Raw genomic sequence first — 20,086 nt, 5'->3', positions numbered from 1 at the left:
CTCTTGTTTAAAAAAAATATATTATTAAAACATTGTTTTCAAATATATTAAACTTATGTAAGGAAACTAAAAGTAATAATTAAGTAAGTTCAACCTTGTATGTCAAGTTAATTTATATCATTATGATTTACTTAGTTTATTAAGGACCCGACAGGACTTTATTGTGTCGTTGTCAGTCCGTCTGTACGGTAACTCTTGCTAGAAAAGTTCTATCCACTTCAAACTTCCTCTTGGTCCAAGGAAGATCGCTACTCATTTGGGGTCAAAAGGTAACTCCATCCTTCTCTCTGTCTTTCCGTCTTCCTAAATTTTTAATAACTTTTGATAGGAATTTCATAGAGACTTTAAAATTTTTATTTAGTTGGTCCAAGAAAGAATTCTGTTGATTTTGGGCTCAAGAGGTTAAAAGGTCCGAACGTATAACTCATAAGTATAACTCATTCGTTTTGTTCATACGTTCTGTCGGGTCCTCCTTCGATACTTAGTTATAATTTTTTATTAACTCTAAACTGGTTTCATGATTTTCCATTTACATACATATATTTCAGAATTAATCTGTGTAATATACATTTAAACGTAAATATCTGATTTTTAATACCCTGTTTTGGTTGAAATACCACCAAAGTACAGATATCACATATCAAGTGACGTAAATACGAATCTGTACGCTACGAGCATTACATGAACTTTGATATTAGTTGAAATCAGGATGACGCTTTTGAGCAACCTTCAAAGAGCATTTATTTCTAAAGCCTTCATATTTCCAAGATTAATTATTAAATATACGCACATTTGGAGGATTCATTAAGACAGAATTAAACTCCTTAATGGTGTCAAATTTTACAGGATCATCTCTTTATTAGACATTCACTATTTAAGTAGCTCAAATAATCACTTTACTCGTCCTGTTGATTTCCTTACGTATAAAACTAATAGAATGCAATAGAATGTTGGATGAAATTCCCTAAATACGTCATGTTAATTCAAATCGTAAGCCAACCTAGGTTGGTTGGTGCTCCGTACTACAAATTACAAATTAAAACCCCGTTGTACGTCAAGTACGTATTTTAAGTATGAAGTTCAGACTATGGTCTGGTTAGGTTAGGCGAGGTAAGTTCAGGTAGGTTAGATAAATTAAGTTATGTTTCGAACTACCATTGGCAAATACCCAGTTATTTTAGTTTCAATTGGATTTCGAGTCACGGGTATCCCGGCCATGTCTTTTCAATCTGATTCAATCCTTTCACCTCCCTTTCGATGAATAACCGTAAAATGCTTCGTACAATCTAAGATTTAGTATGGATGATAGGTCATGCAAGATTGCCCGAATATAGTAGGGCTACACTTAAGAATCAAGCAACCCTACCAAAACTCACCTTCTAATATCTAGATTGTGGGATGATGCAATAAGTCCCAGTAGAAATAATATTTTATTCTTAAAAACTTCCATTCGGTGCATTAGTGATTTATCAAGGGTTTAGAGTAAATGGACGAAATCCTTGGTCCTGAGAAGTGTTCTGTTATTTATTTCACTACTTCTTTCAACAGTTAGAGTTTTGATTTCTTATGTAGAAGTACTTGTTTAATATAACTGTTCTATAATATTTTTATTTTACAGTGATTTGCAAAACCCACAAATCTCTTAACATAATTTTTTTATTAGTTTATCTGCACATAAGTGCTTATAAAAGTTACTGAAAATTATTTACTAGTTATTGATATATAAACATGAAAATACTTTCTAGAATTACTTTAATGCAATTGTTTATTAAATTTCAAAAATTAAAATTAACATCCAATAAAGTAATCTTTATAGAACGTTAAATATTTAGATTGAATCATCAATAATTGCTTACAGGACCACCTATCTTGTAAACGTTTTCTCAAGAAAAGGTTTTTTTGTTTTTAAATTAAATATTAAATTAAAGATAACTTCTTGACTGAAAATTAAAATCGAACTAAAAATTAAAGTTTCGTGTAAAATTTCTAATTGAATTCAAAGCAAAATTTACTTTTTCTCTATTTTAAACGAAGCTAAATTAAACTAGATTAAAACTTCGCTGATAGTTCTTCAAACCATGTGTGTTACCCTGTTATCGTTGGCACAGATTCAAAGTGAAAACTGTAGTTAAACTGTATTGCTCACAATTATTTACTGCAGACTTAATATCTTGATTTATTAAATTTATTCTGACTGTTTAATATACAATTTCTCTTGCAAACGACCTTTAACTAAAATTAGAGTTAAAAACTTCACTTGTGCAAAAATTACTACAACTTGTACCACTGTGCAATGTTACGTTAATGATTCAGGATATTTCGATTCCTTCTTAATTCTTTTGTATGAATATAATATAATATCCCCTGTCAACTGTAGCAACCATTAGTTGAGAACAAATTTTCCATACGAAAATCATAATTCGATACAAAATTTCTACTTGGCAAAGTACCTCGCAGAATGGATGTGGGTAAAAGAAAGAAGGTGTGCACCACTAAAATAATCTGTCGAACACTGAAAAAAGATGTCAAGATTTGTGGTTTGGGGGTTTTTTATACCGATCCCTTCCTTAACGAACACTAGTTCATCACCGACGCCCTTGTTTGGCATCCGAAGAAAGTACATATTTAATTATACTTAATGTTTTGACAGATCTATTGGTTTTTTCCTATAATTATTTATTAATTAAATTTTAATTTTAGTGTGTAACAAATTCTATATTGACACAATATAATTTCTGAGATAAAAGAAATGTATTACTTAATTATGATAACCATACTCAGCTGTTTTGCAGGAGAGTGGTGTACACGTTATGCAGATTATGAGCTACAATCTGCTCCCTTCCTGTCTCTGTGTGTCTATGTATAGCTTGCTCCCTTCCTGTCTTTCTGTGTCTGTATATTGCTTGCTCCCGTACTGTATGTCTGTGCCAGTATATTGTCTTGCTTCCCTTCTTGACGGTCTGTGCCAGTATATTGGGTTCCCTTCCTGTCGGTCTGTGTCTGTATATTTCTTGCTCCCTTCCTGTCTGTCTGTGTCTGTATATTACTTGCTCCCTTCTTGACGGTCTGTGCCAGTATATTGGTTTCCCTTCCTATCAGTCTGTGTCTGTATATTTCTTGCTCCCTTCCTGTCTGTCTGTGTCTGTACATTGCTAGCTCCCTTTCTGTCTGTCTGTATCTATATGTTACTTGAGTCAGATAACCCTAATTTCATTCTCCATCACAGGGGATTGGGATTTATCTAACACGTTCATACATTTGCTCACGTATCTCTCTTTTCCATATAACATAATGAAAAGTAAATGGAATATCTTGTAACAAATGTTGACCTACTTCGTATAATACTTATAATACGATATTTTTACCAGATATGTATGGCATTAGTAGTTGGAAATCGTATAATGGGATCTATATGTATATCAAATGTTTTAAAAATGTTCTAATTATTAAGGAATTGTTAATAAATATGGAAGTATTTTTAAGAGTACTGGATAACATAGTAGATTTATCACGTAACATAATAATAATAAAATAGATATTGATACAGTAGAAAACTATATATGTTATATAGTGATCTACCGCCTCAGGACCTAGGTGGTCAGAGATAATGTAACCAAAGAAGAGCGCGACCACAGCTTTGACCGCTAGCAACGCGATTGGGAAGCCGAGTCGAGAGAACGTTGGACCTTCAGACACATCCCGGACATTCGACCATGGGTGGAATGGCAACACGGTGACGTCAATTATTTCGTGACACAATGTTTCTCGGAACACGGGTATTTTCAGGCCTATTTGTTCAAGATGGGCAGCCACCACATCGCCCTGTCTATTCTGTCCTGACATTGCAGACACGGCACAGCTCACGATTTGCGATTGCGACAGGTGGCATGTGCGATGCTGAGATGTCACTCCCGAGAACATCGTTGGAGATATGCTCCAGGGAGAGGACAGCTGGACACGTGCGTTCTGTACTTCGGACGAAAAAGGACGACCTCGATCTGCCTTAAGTCTCTGATTCCCCCGACGAGGAAGGCCCTAGTGACGTAACTTCACAGGCCTAGCCCGCAGTAATGTGCTTAACAGCTTCAGGCTAGTGTCCTGGGTGATGAAAGGATTTTTTAGCTGGTAGTCTGTGGGACAATGACCTGTGGGAATCCGGCATTATTGAGGGGACAACGAGCCTCTCAGTGAGTGCAAAAATCATTAAAAATCATTTTAACCTCCTTTTTCCAAAAAATAATTATATATACATATATAACCCCCAGATATATATACAGATATAGTCTTGTTTTTTTTAATATATTCCAGGTATATAATTATATAATACCTAATTTACTAATAACAATTGTTATTAAATACAAAGAACTTAAAGATCGAGGGGATACTAAGTAGCATGAAAATAATTTCAATCTGAAAAAAAATCCAAATAAAAAATATATTCGTATGGTGTCTCTCTACATGTAATATTTAACAAAAAAGATCTATTACTTACATCCAAAACCTAGAATCATGCTGATTTAGGAATCAGATTTGCATTGCTGATTAACATAGCAAAAGGATGAGAACAAAGATGTGTTCAGCGGCCTGCCCGCGAATCGGATCTCATTTCAGAATACTGTAGTCGTAATTTATAAGCCTAAATGTTGTTGTGTCAGTACTACTTTCTTGAAAAAATCATTAATTCACTTTACATAAAATTAAAAAATGTTGAAAATTAAATCGTTGTATATCAATAAAATATATTGGATACTCTCTAGACACGTATGTTTATTGCACCTTCAAGAGCAGATTTAGGTTCATACTACAACTTTATTGGCAGGACAATCGAATATAATTAGTAACTTTAATTCTACTTGTATAAAAAGACTTGAAAAAATCATTTTAAATATAATTATATTAACATGGCAAATGTTCTATACAATATTAAGAATTATAAAACATCATTTTTTATTTCTAAATGGTAATCCAATGATTCCTTTACCGAAAATAGCTTACTTAAAGAATATTTTAACCAAAAGTCCGTTTTCCTCTCTTTCTTTTTCTAAGTAAAGTTACAAGCTTATGTTTGTGAGACTAGAAAATATTAACATTTTTCTTTAATTCTATTAACTATTCATAAATTTGTTATGCTCTTTTCCAGAAACAATCCATTTATATCCCCACATCACAAAAAAGATTAATTAGAAGGCAATAGATATACAAGATCGATTATGGCTTGCAGGTATCGTTTTCCTTAAACTTACAATCAGATAAAATATTGCTGACGTTGATTATTAGAATATTAATAATCTGTTATAATGTTCTAGTATTGAATTCAGGCTTCGGAGATTCTATTTGGAGATTCTACACTTAAAAGTATTATCACATTGTATTGTTAAAAATATTTGCATTCAGGTTCACTTTAAATACATTTTTTGGAAGATAAACTGCATACGAGTTTATTTTTAGCGTGTAAATAGCTAGGAAATGACTTTTCAATTGTTGTTCAACAATTCACACTTCTGTCTCCACTGTATAAGAGTAGAGGAAATTAATCTGCTAATATCCAGATAAATAACAACATAGATGAAAACGTCAGATAATAAGAAAAATTAAAGTTAACAGACTATAAAAAAGAATATTTTATTTAATATCAGTGTTTAGACTACCCAATACGAAACACCTTCCAGCCCATAATAACTAGTACTCAAAAAATAAAAATGAAAATATTACCCACGTCCACCACGATGAACATAGATGGGTTTACAACTCCGTCAAATCAAGTTCTGAATACGTCACTGAACTCTAAAACATTGTAATTGTCATTTTCTGGGCCGGAAATGCGAGTAGTAATTAAGCTCTGCAACGCCTGTTAATGACGTGCTCGAGGGTGGCGGTACTTCAGCCTGCACTTGTGTTGACCTTAGGTTATTTCGCTAGCTCCTTTCCTGATTGGAATGTTTTCCAGTAAATAATGTTCATATATTATATGTATGTAAATATAGTCTAAAGATACGTATTTGAATTCGACATATTTTTTCCGTTGATAACAAATACAGATACACGTTTTGTATGGTTTAAATACAGTTCTAGCCCAAAATCGTATATTACATTTCTTACATTACTCAGCCCGTACTGTCAATGAATTTATGACACCTTACTAAATCCAGGTTGCACTTTGCTCCATTCGTTTCGCCAGACTGTTTTGATTTGTGAAGCTAGATGAGATTGATTTGTTGAAAATGGTTGGTAAGGAGATTTATCTCATTCATGATCACTGGCTTTCTGGATGTTTGAGATGACATTATTAAGAGTACCTAATGGCATCCTTCTTATAATCTCTATACAGTATACTTCCAATCCATTAGTATGCAGTAAACGGGATGTGTATTGGGAAAGCAAGAATTTTTCACAGTCGTCATTATATTGACTAGTTTTGTTGTATAGGTTTTGACTACTTGACGTCTCGTTTAAAACTGCATCTGTATGTATATGCACATGTATGTATATATGTTCATATGTACATATATACATACATTTTTAGGGGAAAATCCCGTTTCTTTCACGTTCTGTCGAAGTGCGCGAGCAGACAAGGCAAACCAACATTTGTTTTGCAATTTTATAAATTCAAAATAGTTATTACGCATTATTATTCAATACACTATACATAAAATTAATCTGTGAAGCATCCCAATTAATGTAAAATAATATTTGTCCTACTTCAATAGTATTTTTGGTACCAAAATTGTGATTAAAAATAATATAACTGTAAAATCGACTAGTGGCTAGTCGTCTAACATTGGAGACACATTTTCAGCGACTAGTCACTAGTCGTCTAACAGATGGAAGGTTAAATATATGTATAATAGGATGAGTGCAGTCATCACAATCATAAATCATTACCTTTTTGCATGTAGAAGCTAAAAAACCTATAACTGAGATTTTAAGACAAAACTATTTTTCAAATCCTTATCTTTATACGAAACATTACTAAACACTGTTGATTTGATTTAAAACCTTAAAAACTTCTCCAATATAATTATAAGTAAAAAGTAGTGCTAAGTAGTAAATTTATTGGGCTGTTGTACCAAATGATGTTATGTTTAACGTACGACATGGTATGTTAATTATTTTAATGTATTACCGAGCTAAACAATATTTTGTAATTATTTAAACAAAACCACTGCACTTTTATCAAAAGGCGTCAATGCAGGGAACTTTTAAAAATGTGAATTGATAAATAAGAATATAATAAAGTAAACAAATCTGGTAATGAATATTTTGTAGTTGTGCTTTTTAACACGTTAATAGTTTATTTTATAGAGGTTTCTCCTATTCAAAATAGCAAGCAAAGGCAGCCTTTCATTCTTTGCCGTTCGAATAAAGCGGCTTTCGATATTCTAAAAGCTGGTAGCGCCATTATGCCGGTACAATAGATGTGCTGCACTGTTCGAACCCATTTGTTCTATATAAAAGCTGATTGTATTCATTTGCCCGCTTCCCAGCTTCATCAATTATCTCTTTAGAGCTCAGTCCGGTACTTTCTATAGGAATTTTTACGATACAAATATAGAAAAAATAATTAGGCGCTGTGTTATTTTTCATTACTACTTTCGGAATTATTTCGTATAAAGCTTACATTGACGACTTACCTTCCCAAAAACCGTAATAGTGCAACAAACAGTTGTCGGAGAACTAAATTAATTTCAACAAAAGCTGTCAAGAGTAACAAATAGTAGCTGTGGCTATCTCCACAGTGTTGAATAAATTGTACACTTACCTTAAGTGGACCTTTATTGATATTTATTTATCGCAGTTATTTGTTCTTTCCTAGAATATTCCTAGAATATCTACTCTTATAAGTACACGTCATAAAAAACACCTCCTAAAACACTGATGATCATTCCACTTCATGATTGATAGTATATGTCAACACAGTATCAGCGGATTCAACATGGAGGACACGGACAGGTTGTGGTATTGTTGACTGCCGACAAGATCGATGTGGTCTACATAAATGATGATACGTGTTATAGAACTCAAGAAATGAGTGAAGTTCTTCCATCAAATATCCTCGAGATCGTCAATAATACTAACTGGCATTTTTTCCAGTAGTGTGGTTTAGAGAAAAAATTATTTATACTTCCTATACAATCATTAGATGCAAAGATACTGGTAATATCGAGTTTTGTACATCTCAGCTGTTTTTAGACAACACGAATAGTATTCTACAGTACGTATTAATTTATTAGTGGGTGGAAAAATGACAGCCCGAGTTCCAGAAGTTACGTAGAGTCTCATCCATCCCCCATCCAAGTGTGGGAATGGGCATAATTAAAATGGGTCAGTATTGTAAACCTCGACACCATCCTACCATTGTATCTCCATTCCTTTCAACGAGTTTTTTTCCGTTTGTGTTTCTTGTATTTGTAAAAACCTCTATGTTCAAAGTAATTATGAAAAAAGCTCTTAGTAAAACTCACTAATAAACTCACTAGTAAAGTTTAATTTATTTATTTTTATTTTACTACTAAGGGAAGATGCATATTTTTGTGATTTATTGTTGGTGATCACACCTGTTAAAAATTATAAGCTGCAATTTACGTTTTCAAAATTATAAATGTTGACCATACTGTGCAAATTATGTGTGATAAAAAGTTGAAATTTACTTATAAAACATACTCATTACATATAATAAGGAAAAACATACACATTATAAAGGCCTATAAAGGAAAATATATGCGTTTTCATGATCATCAACAATCCATAGCGGTTTAAATTTTATTGCGAGCCCGCTGAAGAACTATACTTTACTTTCCGACTTCTTAGTGTCCTAAAACGATTGATTTTTACACATGTCCCTAATGCTCTCAAAAGAAAAATAAAAGCTTTTTTTCGTAAAGATCAAACAGACATAAGGGTTAAAATGGAATTAAAAACCCAAGAATAACAACTACATTTTGTTTTTCCAACTTTCCAAAAATGAATAAAAAAGAAAATTAAAAAAATGTTCGTAAAAATGTGTCAGTCGTAAGGATTTTTAAGAGGTTGCAACACTTGTAAATACCATTTTTTTTTTTTACTTGTCGCTGTCCTAAAACGATTTAATTTGGCACACTTGTGGTGTGCACTTAACAGAGTACCGGTACCAGAAATGTATTGTACCGGAAGTATATTGAAATGACCAGAAGTAGTCATGTTTTTACCAAAGTACACTTTTTGACTAACATATGTACCATATATACTTTCATGATCGAGTCAACAAGGCAAACGCTACTGCGCCGCCGGAAATATATGTTATACCGGAAGTAAATGACAATGGCCGGAATTAAACTTTTGTCCACCGAAGAACACTTTCCAGACCTGCATATTCATGTTCTTTTTTTTTTATTTTTTTTTTTCGTGGTAAACAACTATTTAACTAGGTAAACTCTAGTATGGCGTTTAAAATATTATTTGTTGGACCAGAAAATGCGTCTTTACGCGCTAAACCTGTAATAAGAGCTATTGGAAATTTGTTTTATTTTTTAACGTCTCAACACTGACATAATATGTACTTTAAACATGTGTACCCCCATTCAAAATTATCATAATACTCCAACATGATTAGTACTCTTACTAAGATTATTACGGTTGAAGTGTTACTGAAATTGTTGGATTTATTTATTCAGATATTATGGAATGTTGTATAGATATTTGAGTATTACATTGGTACTCATAAAAACGGTTTTACGATTCAATTTTAGGCCCAAAATCATTGCTTTTTAAATTTAAAGTCTAATTTTTCCACAGTAAAGAAGGAAATATGAATATCTTGCAGTGACTGTCCCAGCTATAAAAAGGATATGCTTATAAGGTAACTGTTATTCAATAGTAAATCGCGAGCAGAGCCGCGGGTAACTGCTATCCTATGTATATAAAGCTTAAAGTCCTCATTCACTCATCAATTCATTCTCCAATTCCATACACACATATGCCTCATTACTTAAATAGAAAAACTAAAGTATCTTCATGAACATAAAAAAAACGTCATAAAAGTATTTTCATGGGAGTTGAAAAGGGTTTAAAACCATTGGAAGGACTTTAGCTTTAAGTATCAACTTCTCGATGTCCTACAACAACAAAATTTGACATAGTTGTGCCTTATACTCTCAACAGACAAGTAAAAGTTTCCCTTGTGATCTGCATGGGGTTTAAATGAGGTTGCAACCACAAGGACAACATTTTATGCTGTTTAACTTCCTGTTGTCTTCTAAAGGTTAAATTTTACACACTATATTACCCCTTAAAATACTACCGACACAGAAAAATACTGTATACCGTAACTAGTTTACAATGGCATGAAGAAGACGCTTTTTACCGAAGTATACTTTTCATCTACGTAAGTATATATTTTCTTGTCGGGGCCACAATGCAAACCCAACTACGGCATTAGAAGTACCTTACGCCGGAAGGAGATTTCTAAGATAACCAAGGACTCAGTATTCCTCCACAATGGACTAAAGAAGTTCAATTGTTACTAACATTGTTCGAGCTGATCTATCAAAAATATTATGAAATGTTTCACTCATAGAAACTGTTTTCACTCTCCAACTTCAGACCCTAAAAATAAACTCATTAAACATAAAGTCCAATTATTCTTAAATGGATTAGGAAATTTGATTACCTTCCAGTGTCCATTGCGTTATCTTAGAAATATTTATAAAAACATATATCTATAACGTACTTTACCTGTTATTCAATGGAAATGCTAGTTGTCAATAATTAGCAGAAACTAAACCTTGATCACTTTGACAAATGATTCACGACATCGTATACTGAGACTGAGACGCGAGGCGAGTGAGACAAGTTGAACCCAATCCGTCAAGTCTTTCAGTAGCTCGCAGAGACAGATTGTCGCGGCATTGTTCCTATACGTGTCTCCTCTGGTTGTGTTACTGATTACTCTAGAGCCTTTGGTTTAGTGAGTTATTATTTACAACTCTCAAAGGATTAATTGTCCACTGCCTCTACAGCAGTTTTCTTTTATACTAGGTTGTTGTAATTCTGCTAAATCAATCTAGTCTATTCATAGTAGTCGCAACTTAGACACACAGATTAGCCCTTGGTGAATACCTGGAATTTGTATTCAGCTGTTTCATACTAGTGAGATTTGAAATGATGATCTTAAGTAAAAAAATTTTTAAAGGCGTCAAACTGCCGCACTCATTGAATAAAACATTAAATCCTTTTATTTAAGTACGCACTCGATATTAAGATCACGTTCTTTATTATATCTGTACAAAGGAAAATATATACAGTATTTAATTTAGGTTAAATATCTTAAATACTTAAAAATATTTAAATGGCAGGCATTATACGTTTTTTTTATCAAAATAAACGTTTCATCTACGCAAATATATATTTTCTTAATCGGGGTAACAATATGAACTCTTCTACGTCATTGGAAGTACCTTACACTAGAAGTAAATTGCAATGGCCTGAATTAGTAACGTTTTGACGGAAGCAGAAGTTTTATACCTACGTACTCGGTTAATAATGCAAACACTAATACGGCACTAGATATAACTTTCACTGGAAGTATATTACAAGGGCCGGTAGTAGATGTTTTTCCTTTAAGTAGTCTTCTCAGACCAATTATTCAATGGGAAATTGCGTTCAAAGTCGCGGGTAAATGCTAGTGGACAATAATTAGCAGGAAAAAGGACCTTAATCAAATTGACAAATTATTTACGACATAATGATAAGTTTTGTTTGTACAACGCAACTCCTGGGTAGACAGAAGCGATTCGAGTGAGACAAGTTGAACCCAATCCGTCAAGTCTTTCAGTAGCTCGCAGAGACAAGATTGTCGCGGCATTGTTCCTACACGAGTCTCCTCTGGTTGTGTTACTGATTACTCTAGCTAGAGCCTTTGGTTTAGTGGGTTATTATTTACAACTCTCAAAGGATTAATTGTCCACTGCCTCTACAGCAGTTTTTCTTTTTATAGTTTCTGCTAAATCAATGTATTCTATTTTTAGTGCTCGTAACTGACACACTCAGATTAGATCTTTTTGAGTTTCTATGTGAACGCCTTATACTTGTAATCAGCAGTTTCACACTTGAGATTTGAAATGATAGTAGTTTATATCACGTTGTGATGACGTCGAACTGTCACTTTCATTTAATAAAATGTGAAATAATTTCAAATGCACACTCAATATTAGGACCACGTTTTTATACCTCAACAAAAATGAAAATTCGTAGTAGCCTATTTCATTAAGTTAAATATCTTAAATACCGCATTACTGCAACTACACTACAAATTCAACATTAGCTGTAAAGCGAGCCACCAGCCGTGCAATCCAAGAAATTGGAATTTAAGTCCAATAGCATTTAGGTCTTCCAGACCGTAACACTTGTTACCACTAATGGACAGCTTGTACTACACCTAAGCTATCTCTTACTCTGTTTCATAAGTAACAGACTTTTGGAATACTTCCTTTTAATACTTTTGAATCCAAGACGTTCCTTGTGGTTACCAATGTATGAAGGTTATTGTTCAATTACTTTTGACATTTTTGTTACATTTTAGTTTAGCAAAGATATCACTTCATTCATATCATTCATATCAAATAATTTTCTCATAAACAATAGTTTTATGTCGCTGAGTTGCAGCAGTAAAAATAAGTCGTGATAGTGCACGATCTGACGGCAAATCAGCACTATATGACCTCACAACCGAGTTTTTCGTGAAATCAATAGTGAAACCATCCCTAATAAATAAATCTACCTGAAATAAAGCATCAGAATTTGGTACAGCTCAAAGTGGGAGGAGAATATAGGAAGTGTTAAAAATGTAAAAATAATATTTTTATTAAATGTTGTTATTTTAGCTGGACACAAAAAATAATCGTACATGTAAAAAACAGACCGAAAGTCACAATATCCAGCCAAATACTGAATTATATTTATTACTAATCGGCCTTTGTAATAAATATAATTATATAGTATAATTTAAATTTTATTTATGTGTCGTGATGGTTGGTTTTACGGATGTGAAGTCCCCCCCCTGTTAAAAAGCAGTTTCTGATATACAAATTAAAAAATTTTGGGATTTTTCTCCCAGAATGCTCTATCTCCAACATGTAAAAAAAGCATGTTGGAAGCTAATTCCTTAAATTACACAGATTATTCTAAAACTCACAGAAAATGAAATCGAAAAACCAGGTCACAGAAGTATCGGAAGAGGAAAAACAATCAATCATAAAACAAGTTCAACTTGATGCTAGAGTAGCTATAATATATAATTTGGCTGAGCAATATAAGCTTAATTAGAGGAAAGAATGTATACTATTATTTCTATTATGTTACATTATTGTTAACCCTTTAGTGGCTGATTTCGATTTCTTTTTAATGAAATTCACGATTAATTTTACGAACCACTAGGCTGTGTTCTCATACAATACAAATTGACTATCGGCTTCTAGGATATTGATAGAGGTTTAATTGTATTAATGAGGTTAGCCTGTATTTAAACTTATTGCAACTTAGAAGATAAATAAACCTTTTTCTTTCTAAAGAATACCTGGATATATATTTTTAAGACATACACATTTTCCTTTCTTCTAAAGCGTTTTCCATTAGAATAGACGTCCCTTGTCTTTTTGTGAGTTGATTATGTTTAGTAAGGATTATGTGATAAAGCTTAAATAAAATCAAACATGACACATTCCTTGGATTGTATTGCGTTTTTTTTATTTGGTTTGTTTGTTTCTTTTTTTATGTTTAGATAAAACCACTTTGACCTGCGATCTTTTTTGTAGGATGAACCATAGAGTTTTTATGACACATTACACTTTGAGAAGAACTGCAAAACATTCACGTGAGTGTTCTTGCAACTCCAAAGGACGATTAGTTCTGTAAGTGTTGCCAACTTCTGAAACTTTAAGTACCCATCCTACCAAGTACTCAAAACATATCTACTTCAATCGCCATTCCCTACGCTAACTTGAAACTGTATTTACACCGTATTACATCAATTAATTATAGCACTCATACTGGTACTAAATCATACCACATTTTAAGAATAAAAATTTGGCGTTTAATTATGATTATAGCACTATTGTTTACTATTATTAAAACTAAATACATTTTTATCGTAACATAAATTTCCAAAACTTTCTATTTAAATTTTTCTGGTTAATGTCGCATGGAAAATTTAGTAAAATTTGTATATATGTTAAATTTACTGTGGGGAGCCCTCTTTAGTAAATATATGTTAAAATTTTCATTTTAAAACGTTGTAACCTGTAATTGCCATCCAGAGTGAGTTTGGAATAACCCAAGATACCAGCCAAATAGGCCTTAGAATTAAAGAAGCTTTATAAACCTAATGGACGAATAAAACTCTAACAAATACAGTGAAGTGGGTTTATATTAAGTAATATAAGTAAACGAGTAATATAAGTCAGATAGATTGATTGTTGGTTTATTGATGTAGGGTGTCTATCCACATGTTGCTATCCACAGGCCAGTGGATTGTTCGTATCATAAAAATCGAAAACTTATCTACCTCCAAACCAGAAGTTGTTTCCTGATGCTGTAATACTCTTTGCATCAGAAATACTGTAATACTCTAGGTGAGCTTGTTAATCAAAGGACTTCCAATTGCATCATCTCTCAATCAAAAAAATCACAGTATAGATCAAAAGCTGTCCTGTAAATAGGAGGAACTATCTTGATGTTCCGAATCCATTTGATTAATTCATTCAAGCAAGACATTGAAGCAAAGCTCAAGAAGAACTTAGACGAACAACAGATGAGCATAGCTGTTAATAAATTTGAACAATATACACTCATTAAACAATATCGTGTACTCTACTGTCTGTCTGGATATAGAAAATCAAGCTGTGCTGAAACAAATCATCACTAAATTCTATAATATTGCAGGACCCGAAAAACCTGTAAGTACTTTCGACAATCAGGAAATTTTAAGTTTCAGATGCATTGTTACAACAGCTACTTTATTTAATGAGTTTAGTTAATTAAGGTGTTCCATTACAGCACATAATACAATCTAAAACTCCCCTGGGTAATTTAATAATATACGCCGCTACACAACTCTATGTCTAACTCAATTAGTTGATTTGTTTCCTTGGTAATACTGTTGTTAAAAAGTTATGGAATTGGTTGACAAGTCTTTATTTACATGATTATTTACAGAGTTTCGAGAGAAAGAAACAATAGATTGAGTGAAACTCGGATTGTGTCGGTGAAGTGGTGTTATGGTTTAGACATTGTTCGTACTCATTAACTTCACACAAATTCCGTTTTCAGCTCAAATCCTAGAGACACGTCCATTATGCGTGATGTATAAATCATAATAACATTTTTAATATATATTCTTTAAAATATTACGTTATAAACATGGTCTTTTTCAGTTATTCATAACGTAAAGTAAGTGTAATTCTTGAAAACCAAAATTATGATATAATTTCACAGTATCTTCACAACTTCATATTTGAAAAATTGTTATATGTCTTACATTTGTCTTGTAAGTGCACTTGAGACAATGAGAATGCCACTTCCTATATTTTTACCTATATTACACTATATTATTTTATTTTCTACTGTAGGTGTCTCTGATGTCGAAACGATGTTGGTTTATTTTGAGCTTCTTCGTTGACGTCATTTTTTGGATCTCTTCATACGAAAATTACTCCAGATTCCAAAAGTCAAGTCTGAGACAGCCTCAGGTAGCAGATGCTGCGATAGGAGGAAGGAGAACTGGAGTTAATCTCGTCAATCCTTTTATAACATATATTAAAATATGAATAAAAATCAAGGATTTTTTAAACAAATTGTGTGTCATCAATGTTGTATTATCGATTTTGAAGTGATTACAGTTTTTGTAAACAAATGTTTCAGTAATTCATTTGCTATGTAAACAAACGATTAATCTCGTTTATATTTGTTATATTGAGTTAGTCACATTCAATATCATATAACGTATTTTGATTTTTGTCTGTATAGTAATAATAACTTAATAACAAAGAGATATGTTAATTCCATTAGGGATGCATGCAATTATTTCTTTATACATTTTATATGAAGTAGACCAAAACTTTTTATTTCTGACTAAGTTATAAAAAAGCAAATCTAATTTCAAGGAACTGTGATTACAAATTTGAGTCTGTAGTTAGCACCAGTATCTTGTGTTTTAAGATTGTTTGAATAAAATGTGAAGTTTTCAAATGTGTCCAATTTTATATTTTATTTCAAAAGATCAAGATAGCTATATTATTTACGCCTAATTCCTCTATTATATTTCTGAAAATTGAAAACAAGAGTGGTTACAATCTTCGAGTTGCTTGGCCTCCGGTCAAAAGATGTAAATGTAAAAATTCAGTTACAGTTGAGATAAACGTCCTCATTAGATTCATTATTCTAGCTACAACTATTCAAACATTAGCAAGATAAACATATTAATGATCGCGCTGTATAAAGCAACAGATGAATATAAATTACGCTGTTAGTATATATGAAGTACATAAAATAAAATCTCTGCCAAATTATTTCTTGTATAAAGGTCTAGAAACAATAAACAAGAAACAATAAACTTCCTCACAACATAAGTGAAGACTGTAATTCTCTGAGCTTCTTGCGGCTGATGCTACAAAGGAGAGAACTAGGTCCACTTTATTTATGTATCGTCTTGCTTTATGTCCGCTGAATTTTTTTCTTCATCCTATGATTGAAATTTTCTAGAGAGAAAGAAATAATAGATTCAGTGAAACTTGGATATTATGTCGGTGAAACGGTGTTATTGTTTTTACTCGTTATCTACAAACAAACCAGCATTCAGCTCAGTTTTAGGGATAATTTCAATTATAAATCACAATATTCATGCAAAAAATACTTTTTTAATTTGGCAATATGTTATAAATATGGTTTTTTACAGTTATAACGTATAATCCTAAGCACAGCTTTGTGTAATATAATGTATTCGTAACGTGAAGTAAATTTGAGTCTTTAAATACCAAAATTCTGTTAAAAATCGTAAATTTCACTTCAGTTTTCTCTCAACTTCACACTCAAAACATTTCCTAATTTTTTCTATAACTTCGTGAAATTTTACTATTAATTAATTGTATAGTTCTGAACTTTATTACTCAACTATACTCGGGGTATAAACCAACATCAGTTTCCCTATTCCATTTCAAAACATACTCGAACAACGTGTTTCTTTTTATTTTATTTCTTGTTCCAGAGTATTTAGTTTGTGAAAGTATATTTAAAAAATGAACATCATGAAGTACCTAGTCTAAACCATAGTGGTAATTTAGTTTACGATTAATTAGGGGATTAAAAATGGCATCAAAAGAATGTTTCCTGTAATTAAATAATAAGTGCAATAAACATACATCGATTGAAATATATGAGTCTTAGATATGACAGAACCTTCGCCCTATCTCCCTTATCCATAATTAAACAAACATTTCACAATACCTGTCTCTTCCCAATCTTGTTTACTCTTTTAAATTAGTTTTAAAATTTATTTTCAAATGCTTAAAAATCGTAGGATTTGACCTCTCTTCTTTACATTACATTCCTGCTTTCATCAAACATACGTTGCTCGTTTCCGAACACCAAAGTAAACTACGCGATTATTGTTTACTGAATTTAGGCTCAAAGCAGCAGTATGCGAGGGTAGCACTGGGGCAGAACCAAGCTTGACATAATCCCTCAAACCCTAGAAGATCCTCAGAAACAGATTGTTGTTGTTGGTCATTTAAGCCTCTTCTACTACAATATGATCCCACAAGGCTTTAGATGCCTAGGTTTGGACACATGCGTATGTGAAATAGAATACAAATTTAGGTAGTTATTTACCGTAGGTGAGGAATATCATGGAAAATCAATTATAACTCAACTAACAAAACCAAATTATGTTATAATTTTTTACATAAGTTCATTACAGTAGCATATTTTTTGCATTTAATATAGTTGTATATGCTCTCAGGAAGCCTTACATTCGTATCATTAAACACAAATTGAATATACAGCGCCTAATTAACTTATATTAAAAGGTAGTAGAATGAACTGAACATTTGGATGTTTAATTAATTATCACTAGTAAATATAATGCACCGGCTGATCATAAAGTCCCCCCCCTGTTAAAAAGCAGTTGCTGATATACTCGTACAAATTAAAAATTTTGGGATGTTTCTCCCAGAATGCTCTATCTCCAACATGTAAAAAAGTGTTGGAAGCTAATTCCTTAAATAACACAGATTATTTTTAAAACTCACAGAAAATGAAATCGAAAAAACCAGGTCACAGAATTATCGGAAGAGGAAAAACAATCAATCATAAAACAAGTTCAACTTGATGCTAGAGTAGCTATAATATATAATTTGGCTGAGCACAAGGAAAAAACTCAATAAAATATTCGTAGAAGTAAGAATAACATAATGGCCACTAGCTCAAATAATCAAAATTGTAATCATCCCTCGAAATTGTTATTGTTATAGATTTTGATACATTTTATATTAACCTGTTTAATCTATTTACAGAAATGTATATTCATATGGTTGAAGTTTGTTTTTGACGATGGAAGAATTGAAAGGAATCATGACTTTTCCAGTCATTTGGCATTGTTCAGTGATGGCCTCTTTTCAGGTAAACAAATAACCTAACACATAATTACAACCTAGGTTAAAATAAACAAATCATACCAGAGCGTTTTGACACGCATAAATCAGGAATCACAACTACTTTTCTTGTGTGTCAGCTGCACTAACTCTAAAACATGCACTTAATAAATACAAAAAAAACAGCAATTATTAAAACTGAACTACAGAATACTGACGATCAGATTGCAGATCTCAAAAAGTATTGTTACCGATTTTTGTATCACTGAACGATTGCAAAAGACCAGAACAAAATCCTGTTTTCTTATACATATATATTTAAATTATTGTTTCTAAAAATATAAAGTACAGAGAAGGCGATCACTTGCAGGGACTCGAGTAGATCTGGGCACAACCTCTGATGATCTGTTATGAATAATTTATGTGGCATGAGATCTTGATTAGAATGTTCAGAAATGATACAGTAACTGAAGGGGAGATGGGTTGAGGCATTTCAACAATAAATTTTACGGGTTCTCAGTTAAAACACTATAATCATTTTTTTATTATACTATGCAGTTTACCAGGTTAATTTGTATGGTTTTCTCCACGAATTTCCCCAGCCAATAATGTATTGTTTTAAACTATTCTGTCTTAAAACAATACATTTTACAAATAAATATTTAAGTTTGTCATCAAAAAGTTGAGATAATAAGCTTTGATTATAGAGGCTTTTTCAACGGACAATAGTTTTATGCAGTGTCATCCGTAATTATTATTACAGTAGAGGTTGCCTAATGAATACCGGATTGTGGAACGCGTATCATAGAAAGCTTCGTAAAAAACATTCCTGCGCCGGTTTTGTCACCGGTGACACCACAATACCATAGCTCGGTAGATCGTCCCCCGGCCACACCTTCTATTCAGCATTAAATGAATGAGTTTCGACAAATCCCGAGTTTAGATTGGCACAACAGACTCCATTGTGCACAAATCTTTACAATTGAGGTAACTGGTATTCGGTACCGGCGCAGTGAACCGAATGAGGATTTATTAAATAGTTAACCCATTGATTTCCATATCCATGGATTGTCAGTAGAAACAAACTTAAGAACCCGTATACTACACTGATGGATATTTATATGTTAAAAAATCACCTCTTCGTTCCCTTGCATCGTAACACCTTCTATTCAGCATTAAATGAATGAGTTTCGACAAATCCCGAGTTTAGATTGGCACAACAGACTCCATTGTGCACAAATCTTTACAATTGAGGTAACTGGTATTCGGTACCGGCGCAGTGAACCAAATGAGGATTTATTAAATAGTTAACCCATTGATTTCCATATCCATGGATTTGTCTGTAGAAACAAACTTAAGAACCCGTATACTACACTGATGGATATTTATATGTTAAAAAATCACCTCTTCGTTCCCTTGCATCGTAACACCTTCTATTCAGCATTAAATGAATGAGTTTTCGACAAATC

The 20,086-nt window shown here is 32.5% G+C and overlaps 1 protein-coding gene across 1 annotated transcript in view; it reads left to right on the top strand.

Annotated features, from left to right (window-relative positions):
- LOC124354655 (thrombospondin type-1 domain-containing protein 4-like) overlaps positions 1–20,086 on the top strand; it is a 533,801-nt gene that overhangs the window by 427,737 nt on the left and 85,978 nt on the right. The gene's annotated exons all lie outside the window — the stretch shown is intronic.

Source organism: Homalodisca vitripennis, chromosome 2, assembly GCF_021130785.1.
Source record: "Homalodisca vitripennis isolate AUS2020 chromosome 2, UT_GWSS_2.1, whole genome shotgun sequence".
Taxonomy (NCBI): Eukaryota; Metazoa; Arthropoda; class Insecta; order Hemiptera; family Cicadellidae; genus Homalodisca; species Homalodisca vitripennis.
This window is presented reverse-complemented; position numbering and strand designations above follow the sequence as displayed.